Source organism: Gallus gallus, chromosome 19 (genome assembly GCF_016699485.2).
Source record: "Gallus gallus isolate bGalGal1 chromosome 19, bGalGal1.mat.broiler.GRCg7b, whole genome shotgun sequence".
Classification (NCBI taxonomy): Eukaryota; Metazoa; Chordata; class Aves; order Galliformes; family Phasianidae; genus Gallus; species Gallus gallus.
Window position 1 is genome coordinate 10,059,469 of NC_052550.1, and position 14,791 is coordinate 10,074,259.

Below are 14,791 nucleotides of genomic sequence, written 5' to 3' on the forward strand. Positions count from 1 at the left end.
CTGTGCGGCGGCGGAGCTCCGTGCTCCTCCCCACCACCCGCGTCCCCTCCGCTTCCCAACCGCTCCCGCAGCGCAGCCGCCGTACCCCCCGGCCCCGTCCCGCACGTACCGGCGCTCAGGAGGCAGCCGGCCGCCAGCCACGTTCCGCAGCCCATCGCTCCCTGTCCGCCCTTTCGTTTTCGCTCCCTTTTGCTTTCGCTTTCCGCGGGCACTCAGCGGGAGGGGCTGCCAGGTCATGCACTGCGCCCGAGGGTTCAGACACTGCGCTGCACCGCGCCGCGCCCAGCGGGACCCGCAGCGCCATTCGCTGCTGTGCTCAGGGACAGCTTTGCTGGAAAGGGGAGCTCTCTGGGTTTGTTTCCCTGTGTTTCTGGGAGCAGCAATAACAAAATAATACAATAACAACGAAACTTTAACTTTTATTGAATGGTAAAAAACCAAACAACTCCAGCCTGTACATCCGCTAAGTACAAACAACATAAATATTCTGCCTTGTAACCAATATAAAACAACAAGTGAAACCAGGAAGGGCCTTCAGCAGTAGCCAGGTCCTGTCTGTACAGGAGAGCTGCCTGCTGGCACCAAGTGTGGCCATATCCCTCCCCGCAGGGTGCCCAGCACTGGGGCTGCACTCAGCAGCTCTGTGGCCATCTGGCACTGCAGCCCGAGGGCGGTGTCCCATTGCCCAGCCCTGCAGTGAGGAGTGCTGCCATCCTGCAGGGCATAAAGCTGGCGCCGCGCAGGGTGAGAATGCCTTCCCTAAGAATTTGCTAGGAGAGGAAGGAATCGTTTGTTCAAACCATTCTGTGGCCATCAAAATGCAGCTCGTGAATGATCTGGAACTTCTTTATTTTTGACGCCGGGTGAGGAAAAGATAGGCAGCAATGTTAATCTACTGAGAACAAAGCGGAGCTGTGCACCTCCCCAGCTCTGTCCCGGAGCACAGCCGTATGCCGGGCAGCACACCTGGCTCTGAGAGCTGAGGGCATTTGTACAGTCAGGGTGGTGGCACAGGGCAGGATGGTGGGGGGCTCAGGCTGCAACACAACAGAGCTGCAGGTTGTGAGCAGTTCTTGCTGTGTGAGACACGAGATGTAGTTGTTATGCAGTGTGAAATTCTTGACAGTTCCTTGCATTTTGAGCAGTATCAGCCCAAGGTTGTTAAGTTACACTTTGTAGTGTGAGACAATGTCGAGATTTAAAGATAAACAAACAGTTAAGACATACCTTTAAAGAGGAATATAAATATTTACAAACTGACAGATGGGTGACGGTGGAATTAACAGCTGAGTATCGCAGTCAGAATCCATAAAGTTACTGTGTGGGATCTGCCGGGTCGCGGCCCAACCCGGGGCTGAGCACCAGGCGAGGAGGCACAGCTGACCCGGGGAGCTCAGGTCCAAGCAGTGCACACCTCACCTTCGTGTAAGGGTGAGCAGCATCTCTGGGCAGAGATCATCGCACTCCTCTCACACCCTCATCAGAAGGGGTGAATTCATTTTTCTTTGCTGTCTTCTGTTGTTCCATAGTGCTCGTGGCCCAGCAGATGGCACTGCCACCACTCTCCTCTGCTGCAGTCACTCAAAGAATGTGGACTTAACACTTGGGGGAGAAATAACTTCAGGGAGCTCTGGGGCTGCAGCAGTGCTGCCTCGTTCTGGGAGGAGCCCCAGGCTGTGGATGGGGCCCTGATCCGGGGGGCTCTGAGCCCATGGCGGGGGTGGGGCTGGGGAGGGCTCTGAGGTCCCTTCCAAACTGTTGTATGGTTCTATGAAAAACTCCTCGTAACAGATCTCACCGCAAGAACTGCCTCCTCTCTTCTCACAGTTCAAACAAGGAGTGAAGGCTGTGGGAGCAGACATTTGAATTCAGGTTCCATAGGATTCAGAGGGCAGCAATTGAATCATTGTTCACTTTTAGGGATATGGACAGTCTCCACTATAGGTGATGTGTTTGAGAGTGCTCAGCTGCTAAGTCTGCTCATCAGGTGAAATGTGAAAGCAAATACTGCAAATCCTTTTCCCAGGAAGTCATTAACTCAGACCGACCTCCAGGTCGGGGCTGTGTTTTCTGGACAGGAAGCTCGTTCAGCTTTAGCAGAAGGACCTCATTCTGCTCAGCCCTTGCATGTTTCAGGCACACATCACAACTTATTCCAGAAGTAGCTGCAATTACAGTATGCTGTGTACGCAACTGGTACAACTCAGTCTTATTCCATGTAATTTTGATCTTAAGATGTTCAAATCGGGATCCTAATTTTCTGCGTCCTACACATGCACGATGAATGGCATTTGGAAAATGTGCTACTCTGCATTTTCTTAAGAACCACAGAAAATCCAATCAAACATGAATTTCATAGTGCAATATGCACTGACTAAATGTGCAATTTACATACTGCAATATGTAATGACTAAATGCAATAGTCATTACAGCATTTATCTGCTAGAAGTCTGTTACTAAATTATGTACTGAAGGTGTTTTCTTTAGACGTGGGACTGCTTAGAGGCTTGGCTAACTTCCTCACCTGGCAACGATGCTTCACTTTCTGTGCTGCAGAATGCATTACTGCTCTGCTTTGTCTTCAATTTGCTCATCCCTCCTTTCCCTATGGTGTTACAGTGCAGCTCAATGGCACTGCCTTTCAACTGTCCCGTGCTACAGGTTCATAGCAATTGCTAATGATGATGCCCCACTTACTTCTGAGTTTCTGTTTCTGTGCCTATGGTGAGACACAGCATCGTCACATCTGAGCCTTGGCACACTTTTTATTAAGGAGTACTGCTCTGTGTAAAGAATAGGTTGCTGGGAATGTTCGTTGCTATCTCCGCAGAGCACCACGAGGACCCCGTCGAAGCCAGGCGATTTGGGCCTGGCTCGGGGCGGTCGGACGGGACTGTAACTACACCTCCAAAGACGAGGAGCAGCTCCTGCTGCGTCCCGCCCGCTTCCCGGCAGTCCTCCCTTTGCAAAGAGCTCTGCGCAGCGCAGCGCCGCTCCGCCTGCAGGTTGGCGCTCCGGCCGCCAGGTGGCAGCAGCGGCACGCGGGTGAAGCGCAGCGCAGCGCTCGGAAAGGGCGCGGGCAGCGGCGGTCCGCACTGCGCGGTGCTCCCCGCAAAGCGCGGCGGTTCCGTGGTGTGACGGAAGGATTTTTTCCCGGCCGATGCGCGCGGCTTTACGGCAAATAAGAAGGCTGATGGGAACTGTCACGGAGCGGCTTAAAAACGTGTCTGAGCTCCGCAGATGAATTAATGTAATTTGTCATAGCTCCCAAAGTTTGGGAGAACGAGCCGTGCAGGAGGGACTGCGGTTCGTCAGCACCTCCCGATGCGTTTGTATAAGCAACGCTGAAGTGGTAATTCGATGTCTCTCTTGCCGTGCATCAGCTGTCTCGTATAAACAGTGCTTTTTGTAGGCATTGTGTTCTCTTGGCATGAGGCGTCGGCCCTTGTACAGAAAGTCCCTACAAAATTAGAAATAATGATTCAATGAATAACTTCAGAGTCAGTGCAGAGAAAGAGACAAATCGTGGCTTTGGTGTACTGCTGGGTAACACAACAGCACAGCAACCGGGCTGAGCTCAGAAGTGTTTCACTTTAACAGTTTAACTGCGGTTTCTCCTCCTGTAGCAGTGCATCTTTGCAGGTCCTAAGCAGCTCTACAGGAGCCGTGCAGTTACTGATGAGTTGCCATGGAGTTTGGTGCACGCTCAGAACAAGCAGTCGTTACACCACTCGTGTTACTTCTTTTTAGTGTGCCAGGTCTGGCTGTGTTTCCAGGACCAGTGCTGCCATTTTTGCTGACTCTGCTGCTCCAGAGCGCCGTTACAGTTGCTATTTGTGGGGAGGTGTGGTGGCAGTGTCTGCAAATGCTCACAGTACCTTTGGAGCGTTATTAGCAAAGGGATGCAGGCAGAACCAGGGCTGGGCTGCTCGTGCACTGCCCGCCCTCCGGCGGTGCCATTCCTGCGGTTCGCAGGGAGGACCCCATTGCTGCCTTCTGCTTCAGAACCACTGCTGACAATTCATTCCAGCTGAATAATTTAAGAGGTTTTTCTGCTGTTCTTCAGCTGTTCATTTCCCGCATTAATTCTGATCCAAGCCAGTGTTTTCAAAGAACGCTCCTGCTGTGTCCCTGCTGTCACCATGGTGACCATGTCCTGATGCATATTCCTTCTCTGTGCTCCCGCAGACAGAAAAGTGAGGCAGTAGTTCCTGCTCTCCTGACGCAGCGGGAGATGGGGCAGCGTGTTTGCAAAAGCACTTTCATGACTTGATCTGTATTATCGCGATTGCCTTCAATCCCCAGGAGCAAAGCGAGCTGCTGGTGGCACAGTGTGCTGTGCTGGGATACGGTGAGCACTGCTGGCTCTCATGCTGGGGCTGCAGCTCCGCTGGGACGCGCTGCCTTCAGGTGTGGTGCGTGGAGCTGCTCCTGAGAGCGCTCAGTTTGTACTGGAGGCAGGAGAAGCTGTTGGTGCAGAGCCTTCCCTCTAATCTCAATCTGCTGCTTGATGCTGAGGATGGGGAACAGAGAGGTAGAGCTATAAAGGAAAGGGGGAGGGGAAATCAAAACCGCTCACCGACAGACCCTGAAACTTGTGCTCTTCATCTCAAGATTTCTGGCATTCGGCACTGCTTTGCTTGAGTCTGTGCTGAATACTGATGTACGAACTGGGGTGGCTGCTGTAACCTGCAGAAAGCATGGCTGTCTTCAGTCTGGTGGTCCGAGCAGCATTTCATTTCAGGTTGCCTGAAGGAAACCAACAGCCAACCCAAGCGGCTGGCTGGAATCCTCAAAGTACACATTGCTTTCAGGTGGCTGTGAAGGACAGCTGCCCATATGCTCCAGCTCATGTGCTCTGCACTGGAGAGTGTCGTGCTGGCTGTGTGATGAGGAACACAGCCTGGGCTGCTGCATGCCCGGGTTCCCTGAGCTCTGCTGGCAGGGCTGGCTGCTGCGACCATTCAGTAGGTTGGGGGTTTTTCATTGTCAAACAATGGTGCCCCTCTGTGACAACAAGCAGAGGCCTGGCCAAGGCTCAGGAGTTGACTTGAGGCCTGGCAGTTCCCATGGTCCTAGTGCCAGTTCTGCAGTCTTTAATTTCTGTGATGTTCCTGGCTGTATTTCTTAGGTCCAATAAGAAAGTTTGGAAAGGAAAACCAGTACATATTTCCCTCTATGCTCACATGCTGAGTCCTGAGATAAGCCATGTGGCTGCACAAAGTATCAGGCAGCACAACCAACCATACTGTTGCCTTCTGCTCTGCAACACAAATTCCTCTCCCCTTTGATTTCCCCTGTATTACAAAGCCCCCCTGCAGCTCCTTCTGGATACCCCCCCCCCCCCCCCATCTGTGGGTTACTCCAGCCATGTTCTCCTTGCACCTCCTCATGCGATTTCCCCTCTGATACCTGAAGGCAGACGTTGGCTGCAGTTTGTAATGCAGCAGCAGCCCCATGGGACACACCAGTCGTTCCTCTGAGGAGCTGATCTCTCTGATAGGGACAGCATTACTTTTCGTTTTGGCTCTGCTGTGCTTCCTGAGCATCAAGCACAGGAGTGCAGCAGCAGGGTTTGGCATGCTCTGTCCTCCCTTTGCTTGAGATCTTTCTAGTCAACTTTTTATTAAACAAATTAAATGTGATGGGAATAAACCACAATTGCTCATAATTGACAATTAGTGTAAAGACTGGATTGTGTACCACTGACACCAGTGGGGATATTACGACCGACATCAATAAACATAGCATACAGTGTCTACAGAGAGGGCTGCTCTGAGCGTGGCTCCATCTCTGAAGAAATGACCACATTACCAACAAGAAAAATTAATCCATTGGCTTTTGTTTGCATGCATTTTGCAGGAGCAAATCCTGCTTGTTTTCCATTTCTGTGCTGTGAGAAGCGCATTGATTTTTCCTCACTTCTGATTGTTCACATTACTGGATTGCTTTTAAATAGCTGACAGAGAGATCATTCATTTTCCTGCCCCAACATATTTTACAGCACATTTTTGCTGTATTTGTATGTATGTTTTTCCCAGCAGTTGTACACCATATTGATCCCATTTACAAGCTGCAGTCCGTGGGTGTGTTAGGAGCCACTCCTCCAAGGGCTTCGTTCCCTTTCCACCCTCCCCAGCAGCTTCACATCTGCTTTTCAGGGCTTTGATTGGAAATTGGAGGCAAGGTTCTAAGACGGCCTCTAAGCCAATGGTCAGAAAACGCTGTCCCAGCCCAAACACCCCGTGCCATAGGACACAGTACCGTGCTCACAGCCAGACTGTAGTGCATAATCCAACCGGTGAAGGGTTGCAGCCAAGGAGCAGGTAGGAGGCTGCATTTCTGTCTGAAGGTTAGCATCAGGAAAACATGGAGCAGCTGACCGTGGCAGTGCTTATGCCGTTCCACTCCTGAAGTTTACCTCTAGGGAGTGGCGAAATGCAATTTTTTTTACGCTTACAGATTAGTGACATTAAAAGCCACATCTAAAATATGCAAACTTGTCCTGCCTGGAAGTTATGTCGACCTCAGCAGGAATTGCACATATTAAATACTATTGCCTAGAAAAGTTAGAAACATCTTGTCTGTTCAGCAGGACCACGGCTGACCCAGAAATAGCTCTCAGTGCCTGGGGCAGGAGATGGCAGGGGAATAACCAACCACTGGGTTAACTCCGTGCAGAATACAAACCCTTCATTATATCATCTTTTTTTTTTCTCTCCTGGCCCATGCTTTATCTGCCCTTTGCTTTGATAGTAGAAAAGCGAACTCTGAGGGAAAGGATATTAATCCCTCATAGCTATTCACTCTGGAAAAATAATGGGGCCATTCAGTGCTTGTAGTGAATGTCACTGAGGTCAGTGAGGGCACTGCAGCTGCCCCTGAGCAGTGCCATAGCAGCAGCAGTGTGCCATGGCGGGGATCTCCCTGCTGTTGGCACTGCGGGGTCCCAGCGCTGCAGCTGCTGCTCCTTCGTCCCGCGATCAGCGCCTGCACTCTGACAGCTCAGACAGCCTGGAAAAACAACAGCAGCACTTCATAGGCTTGCTTTACACCTTTGGCGTAGCTCGAGGCTAAGAGATTTTTTTTAATGGAGTTTCAGTGTAAATCCTTTAGTTTCCAGGGCATTTAGCATGGGCATGAAGGCAGCACAAACCTGGCTAGAGCGCAGGCTGTGGGTTTGGAGCAAGGAGTGCTCACTGCAGCACCTGCCACCACCCCGCAGCGCAGGGTGGCGCTCCCTGGGCACCTGCAGGCATTTATGGATTACAGCATTTATTTCCTGAGGCGGCTCATATGTCTTCCCCTGAGAGCGATGCAGTCGCGGGGGGAGCACGTTCCTCTGATCTGTCTCTATCAGGTCTCGTCCTGCCAGTCTGAGTGAAGCATCCAGGCCTGACTTGCACAGCACCTTCACTGGAGGAAGATGGATTGGGTGTAGGAGTGGTCCCACACGCTCCAGAGGGCTGTTGCCTGTTTCTAGGGTATTTGCCAGCAGACAGATTCAATTTAGTTCAACAACACCATCCTCAAAAGCAGCTAAACGAAACGAATGGCTGATGCAGCACTGCTCACCAGGAGGAGCGAGGTGCTCTGGGTTTACCCACGCTGGGCACAGCGCTGCTCAGTGCCTGCAGCCCTGGGGGCTGACTGCAGGGCCATGGGCAGCAAACAGTGGTGCTCATAATGAGAATTAATAATGAATTGATCGCATTGCTCTCGGTGAATTATCTCCAGTAATCACATGCAATTTGCTACTTTAGTGGATACTCTGATCGTAAACAGGTCTGGTAGAATAAAGTTGTGGGAACTGAACCTAAAAGGAGGGAGAAAACGGTCAAGGCTAATTACATGAAATGTTCTAAGCAACATTTGCACATAAACGTTTTCAGTGTTTGCCCAGCACTAGCAAAATGAATCCCAGACAGCAAATGTGGGGAAAATTACCTTCTGACATGGTACTGCATCCAGTATAACTGAGGGTGAATTTGCAGGTAACTGCCCATAGTAACAGTGACATTTGGTGTCCCAATTTGCTCCTGCCTTCATTTTTCTGTGCTCACAACACTGCCGGGTTCACGGGGCTGTGCTGATGCAGGCAGCTGCTCTGCCCATGGGGTCCTTCGGTGTTTACTGGAGAGCTTTGTGAACAGGGCAGACTTGGGCAGCACTGTTGGGCTGCAGCACTGCTGGGAGCTGCTGAAATCCGTCCTGCTGCCCAGAGCACACCTCTTCCAGACTGCTAACAGACCCCACTCGAATTACGTTGTTTTACTTGCAGTCGGTGCTCGCAGTGCCTGCTCGCATCACCCCCCTCCCCCCCCGCTGTATGGTGACGGTCTATGAGTCAGATTTCACAGCACTGAGAAAATTAACGCTTCGGAGCATTTATCTCCATTATTGATGTTCTGTCAGCAGCAGCACTTCAGGATTCTCTCCAGAGAAACGAATGGCGCTGACAAACCCACTGAACTTCTGTTCCCATCTAAATATCTAGATAAAGGATGGCATTTCTGTATGCAAGAAACATTATTTGGTGATAGCAAACTGTTATCTGTTTTCCCTGTACCAGGACATTTGTTAGGGTTTCTTTTTCTGGCTGACATTCTGAAGTGTGATTTGGCAGGTGTTATTTATGCACGTGTTGGTCTCTTACATCTCTTTCCACTGAAGTATTAAGGCATTCAACTTCCAGTTAGGCCACCGATTTCCATTACTTTCAGCTAGAAACGTCTCCTGGAGCCTCGTCAGCTCTGTGTCTGTGTGTGGGTCTGTGCAGCACTGCATTGCTGCATGGCTGTCTGTGGCACACAGGAGCACTGATAGCAGTGGCACTGCTCAGTGATCGCTGGGGCTGGAGCTGAGGCTGGCTGTGACTGACCCTATCCTATCTCACCCCTCACTGCGCCATGTGCTGCCCTTCTGCTGCTCCTTGGTTTTGTTTTTAACCAGGGCTGTTAAACAAATCTCCCCAACCAAACTCGCTGTTAGATGTTCTTAAGTTTGTGAGCAGAGTCTTTCTGGTGGAAGTGCTGCCAGCGCATTTCCTATGCAGAAGAAGCAAGTGTGTTTCTTGAAATAAAAATGAGGACAGAACGAAATTATAAAGAATTCAAATATTCAGTGTTTTGGACAGCTGAATTTGAAGTAAATCCACAGGAAGGATGTAAGCATTTCCTCATCCGGCCGCCCGCAGTGCATCTCAGTGGCCATGCAGGAGCCTCAGCACAGACACAGCACCCACAGCTCCAGCCAAGGCAGCGGGCTGCCCTGCTGATGGCCCAGGCAGGTCGGGGTGTTGTATTGAGTGATCAGCGATCTGAGGGCTGTCCTGGCAGAGCCTATTGCTGAGCCATGACAGCCACACATCCACAGGGTGCTGCTGAATTTTTAATGGACTTCAGTTTACCATTGAAATGCAGCACTGAGCCAACGGCCCTGGCTGCACCCTAGCACACAGCCCAGCACACAGCCCGGCCGTGATGCTGCCCAGGACCACTCTGCGCTCTGTGAGCCCCACACACTGTCCCCATGCAGCACCCCGCAGCACACAGCTCACCCCATCTGCACTGTGCCTTTCCTCGCTGCACACCTTTGGGCTGCACAGAGAGCTCTGCACCCAGGGAGGTGAGGGCAGCTCACAGTGCTGATGAGTAGGGTTATGGTAATGCAGATTATGTAAATGTTCTGGGTTTTGTACCATTCCTGGTGCCACTCATGGGAACAAGTGTTTTCTGGTGCGTGAGCAGGCTGCAGAACAGAACCCTGCTCCCTGTTAAAAATGCTTTGCAGGAACAGAAGCGTCTTTGGAGGTTCACTACTCTAATACCCAACCAGAGGCTGTGAGCACAGCACGCGCCGCGCAGAAGCCAAATAACCCTCCAGGAATTCTTCCTATTAAAATAATTGCTAGGGCAGAAGAGTGCTGCAAACAGCTGCGGTTCATCCTATAAACATATTCTCCCTCCTTTTGGAGCCTCAGCTTCCAGCGTGTGCCAGAGCCCGTCAGCTGCAGGAGTGGTGGAACATATTTCCTTTACAGAAATGAAACGATTACTGTTGAATAAATATGTTATGCATAGGCCTGAACTATCCAGTGAGTACTGCATAAGTAAAGAGGAAAAAAGTGACAGTGTTTCACACCGAAATGAGCTGAAGCAACAGTTCATCTGGTAGCATGATGGCAGCAGAGCTGTGCTGGCAGCCTGGCAACACCGAGTGTAATGAAAAAATCCTTTGGAACCAGTTCAGCTCTGAATGGCAGCATCCCGCCTTGGACGTGCCCTCGCTGTGGCTGGGGGGCAGTGGGACACATGGGGTCCCCAGGGCGAGGTGTGCCCTCCTGCTGCACACCATCCCCTCACCCACCGCTGTGCACAGGCTCTGGTTTGTTTCAGAGGGCTCTGAGCTGGGGCTGTGCTGGGCTGAACCTAATCCCCGAATATCAGGACGCTTCTCCTGTAAAGCTGTACCTGCAAGGGGCGTGCAGCACGTGCTGCCCTGCAGAACACTGTGTCACAGCTTCAGCGTGGCTGAGAAAACACCACTATCTGCCAAAAGCGCTTGTGTTGGTTCGTAGTACAATGGGAGTTGTTGCAGGAGCAGCAGTAATGTTTGTGTCTGTAGTATGGAGCCTTCAGTGCACTCAGAAGTGGAAACAGACTTCTGGGGACGGTGAAGAACAGCACTTAGAGCTTGTTGCTGTGGTTTAAATACAGTCAGATTGGCCCAGTGCAGGGGAAGTACCAGCTGCTGGGCAGGCGCCTCTTCAGTACCCAGACAGTACTTGTATAAAGTATCATTTGCCTCTTGCACTGTTTCTTTAATATTTTGACCACAGGCCTGGACAACATGCAATCCAGTCTTGTCTCATGGACAGACAAGGCTAAGTTGGCTCTCAGCCCTATGGGAACATGGGATTCCCTGATGTGTTCTGGTTGCAGTGCTGGTGTGAGCCGCGCTCTGAGGTCAGCACAGCCCTTCCTGTGGCTCTGCACCAGGCAGGGGCTGCAGCCTGGGCCGAGGGGAAACAGAGCATAACATCAGGGAGAGGCACAGTGGCTGATGGGTCCATTTGCCCTCCTTCTGCATGTTTGGCCATTGTCTGACAGCTCAGACTCCCGGCAAAGCCATTTGTTTCTGTAACTCATGTCCAGAGGGAGCAGATGAGCAATGGACACTGCTGCCCCTGGACACGCTGCACTGTTGCCATCCCCCCACCCAACCCATCTCTCCCTGCAGCACAGAGCCCTGCTGCCCGCCCATCATCGCACTGCACCGCCTGTGCCATGTTTGCACAGTACTGTTAATCAGAGGCACAGTTCAGGGCTTCCGAGTGGCACATCCAGCTACGCACGGAGCAAACACGTTGTAAAACTACTGTGCTGCGGCCACCTTCCTAATGAATGCAAAGTGGGAGCGATCAATCAGAGTGAGAGCAGTCAGCACTCAGCTCCCTGCATCTGCAAACGCAAATTGAATGAACAATAATGAGTGTTATCTAATTAGTCCTCACAGCTGCAATGTTACAGCCCTGTATAGGACATACCTTGTTAAATTTCATGGTATATATAATAGAGTGTCTGAGTTAAAATGATTGAGATTCACCATGTGCATGCTTAGTACAATAGAGATAGGCAGATTCTCAGTGATAAATGTATTGTCCTCAGCAAATGGCCTCTGCATCAGCTAATGCCAGGCTCACTCCAACAGAAGCTAGTTGGGAGCGAATCACCAGAGGTAGCACATGGATTGGCCCAGGATTACGGGTAGATGGGAGCTGGGGTCACCCCCTAGGCAGGAACGCTCCTCCGTGGTGCTCCTCAGAGGACCCTGGGGCTGGACCTGTCCCCGAGGCAGCTCTACTCAAAACCACACCAGGAGTTTGGATAACAAAGTGCTTTGGGCAGTTCTTTAGAAGGGGGAGGACTTCTTTAATGAGCTTGGTATCATCTGGGGGGAATTTTAGAGCTGCAGTGGGAAGATGTATTTGCACCAAGTGCAACCATCACATTGTCTCTTCCTATGAGAAAATCATTAATAAAAGATCCATTCGTTCTTCTCCAGGCAGTTCTTTTGCCACCATGCACAAGATGTATTTTTGGAGTGAGGTGATAAGTTTGTAGGATGCAACATCAGTTTTACAGTAGAGCCGTTGGCATTAGTGAGAGCAGAATGGTAACAGAAGCCGTAAAAATAACAGATGGAAGACAGATACAATAAAGTGGAAGCGCAGGCAAATTATAAAACCATTCAAACTGTTCATGAAGATAAAACAAGAAAACAAAAGCATCTGAAATCGCGAGGATTGGGAGTCTGCTGGGGAAAAACCTCTGAGTTTGGAGTTGGTTGTTTGTGGTGGAGACGTTTGCGTTTGGAGGAGCTGAGGGAGGAGCAGTGATTTGTGCTGCCAAGGGAAGCATTGCTGCTGCACCGTTTGTCGGAGAGGATCATTGGCTGTGTGCGGGCATAAAGATGGTGCTTTTTTTCTCAGCCCACACTCCAAATGTTCATGTTTGACTTGTGTCAATGCAGTTACTTTATTACCATACTAAAATATCATCCAACCGCAAGAAGTGTGGCAGGAAGAGGGCTCAGCCCGCACTGAGCCAGGAGGCTGCAGCTCGGGACGGCTGCTGGGATGTGGGCAGAGCCAACAGCTGTGCTGGGGCACCACAGCCAGCATCCCGTGTGAGCCGGGTGGGCACCGAGAGGTGCGCCACGTGTGAGCCCAGGTCATGGCAGTGAGCAGATAAGGGGCGTCCTGAGCCAGAAGGCGTACTGGGCTGAGGTGTTTGTAGCCACAGAAAGGCTGCTGCTCTCTGAGTTAACTGAGTTCCTCTTAAAGCCATCCATCCCTCCAGCTGTCACACCTCTCCCGTGTGATTACACAGCGCCTATCACTGCACTGCGTGCCCCCTCCAGTGCTCCTTCACATCACTTATCCAAATTCTCACGGCAGGTTCCCACAACATCTGGTGCTTATTAATGCCTTGGGTGCTGAAGATGCTGGCCCGGAGCCTGGTTTCTTTTCCTCAGTGCCTTTATGAGTGTGTTAAGCAGGGGGAAATGAGATCAGAATATTTTCTAAGCATTCTATCCAGAAGGTAAACGAAGACCCTCAGTGCATTTCCATCTGCAGGTGTGACAGTTCTTAACCCAATCTCACGTCTTTGGCAGAAGGGAGGAATGGGTTCATGGGAGCTCTGTGTGCGCAGTGCGTGGTGATGCACGGTGAGCAGCTGTTTGCATTGAGGGCTCTGCGGGGCCAGGCTGCCAGCATGGGGCGGGAGGGGGGTGCTCTGCCCAGCAGTGGGTGTGGGCACGTGGGGCAGGGGAAGCAAACGGAACACACCCTGGCACCTCGATTAATTTAGGTATCACTGTAAAACCCTGAGCGGTATAACTGACTCTTTGTTCTCAGAGATTGGCATTATTACTCTAAATTTCATAATTCTTCCTAATAAAGAGCTCACTTCAGGATCACAGCATTTGGAATATTGCACAGAAACATTTGGATCATTGCAGCGGTGCTGGGAGTTATAGTAACCATTATGTTGTACTGTGAAATGGGTGCAATTAAGAGAGACTTCAGAGTGAGATGTGGGAAAAGATGAGTGCTTGGGGGGGGGGGGCTGAAAGGGATGAGAGAGAAAAGGCAGCCCATTTACTCCCCCTGAGCTCAGTGCCCCCGCAGCCCTCAGGGCACACTCAGTGTGTGCAGTCTGTGCCAGGGACAGTTGGGCAGACAGCGCAGCAATGTGAGCCCTGCAGGACAGGGGGGGGTGGGGGGGGGGGAAATGGTCCCCACATTCTGCCCCACGCCCTTCTGATGGCACAGAGGTGTGTGAGCACAGCCGCCAGCAGGGAAACCCACGCTGAGAGAGCTCCCCGTGCCCTGGCACAGCCGCACAGCACACAGCTGCTGCTGCACAGCACAGACGCTCCCTGAGCCTGCGTCCCCCCGAGCGATGAGCGACCAAAGCTTTCAGTGACCTCTTTGTAGCTGTGATTTCCTGCACTTCTGCACAGAAGCGGTCTGAGCAGGAGAAGCCATTGGCCCCCTTGTGATGCTGCAGAGCTGCTTGTGTTTTTCCTTCTCTCTTTGGCTGGGATTACAAGGATAGCACTGCTTCCAGTGCTATCCTTTTCTGTGGTTCTTAAAGCACTTCAGTGTATTTTACATTTAAATAGAAAAGAGGCCTTCTTGAAACAAATCTATTCCAGTTGGCTTTGCACATTGATGATAAAAGAACACGGTTCAATTTTTCCTCTCATTGTGAGCAGTGTCTCATTAGCCGTGCTCTTATTGCTGCTCATATCCGTCACGATTTGTGTCAGCAGAGCGCTTGCACGGACGGACAGCTTATCATCAGCTCTAAGGAAGGGACAGAACACAGGAATGGTGCTAAAAAAGGGAAAGGTAATTAGTGCCGGTGCCAGCACATAAACAAAGCTTGGCATTCCCACTTTCGAAATCCAAATGAACCCGCATCTTGGGGCTGCAGCCCTGCATGCACCACTGCCGCACGGCCCCGCAGTGCAGACACTGTGCGGTGCTGCGGGTGGCTGTGGGAATCACAGGAACCCAAACAGCCGCTTTTTCAGCCCCCACCAGAATGTTATCACCCTGATGTGATCCTTCTGCAGAGCAATGAGGCCCGGTTACGTGATGCATGAAGTGGGAGTAGGAGTGAGGGTCAGGGAGGACAGATTAAAGCGATCTGGGACTCTCTAAGTGAGGAGAAAAGGGGACCAGAGGGAGCTGTGATAGCTCTGTACAAATACTGAG

The 14,791-nt window shown here is 51.3% G+C and overlaps 1 protein-coding gene and 1 long non-coding RNA gene across 10 annotated transcripts in view; one reads left to right on the forward strand and one right to left on the reverse strand.

Annotated features, from left to right (window-relative positions):
• The window catches only part of XAF1 (XIAP associated factor 1), a 205,585-nt gene that overhangs the window by 5,017 nt on the left and 185,777 nt on the right, over positions 1-14,791 (reverse strand). Inside the window, exon 2 of one of the 9 annotated variants that reach the window (XM_015302263.4) lies at positions 110-4,513. The exons of 6 other annotated variants lie outside the window; for them this stretch is intronic. The gene's annotated coding sequence lies outside the window, so the exon portion shown is untranslated. Of the gene's footprint in view, positions 1-109; positions 4,690-14,791 lie in introns of those variants that run through there. 2 more of the 9 variants (XM_046902764.1, XM_040650177.2) reach the window with 2 other exon arrangements.
• LOC124417317 overlaps positions 1-14,791 on the forward strand; it is a 37,360-nt gene that overhangs the window by 3,081 nt on the left and 19,488 nt on the right. The gene's annotated exons all lie outside the window — the stretch shown is intronic.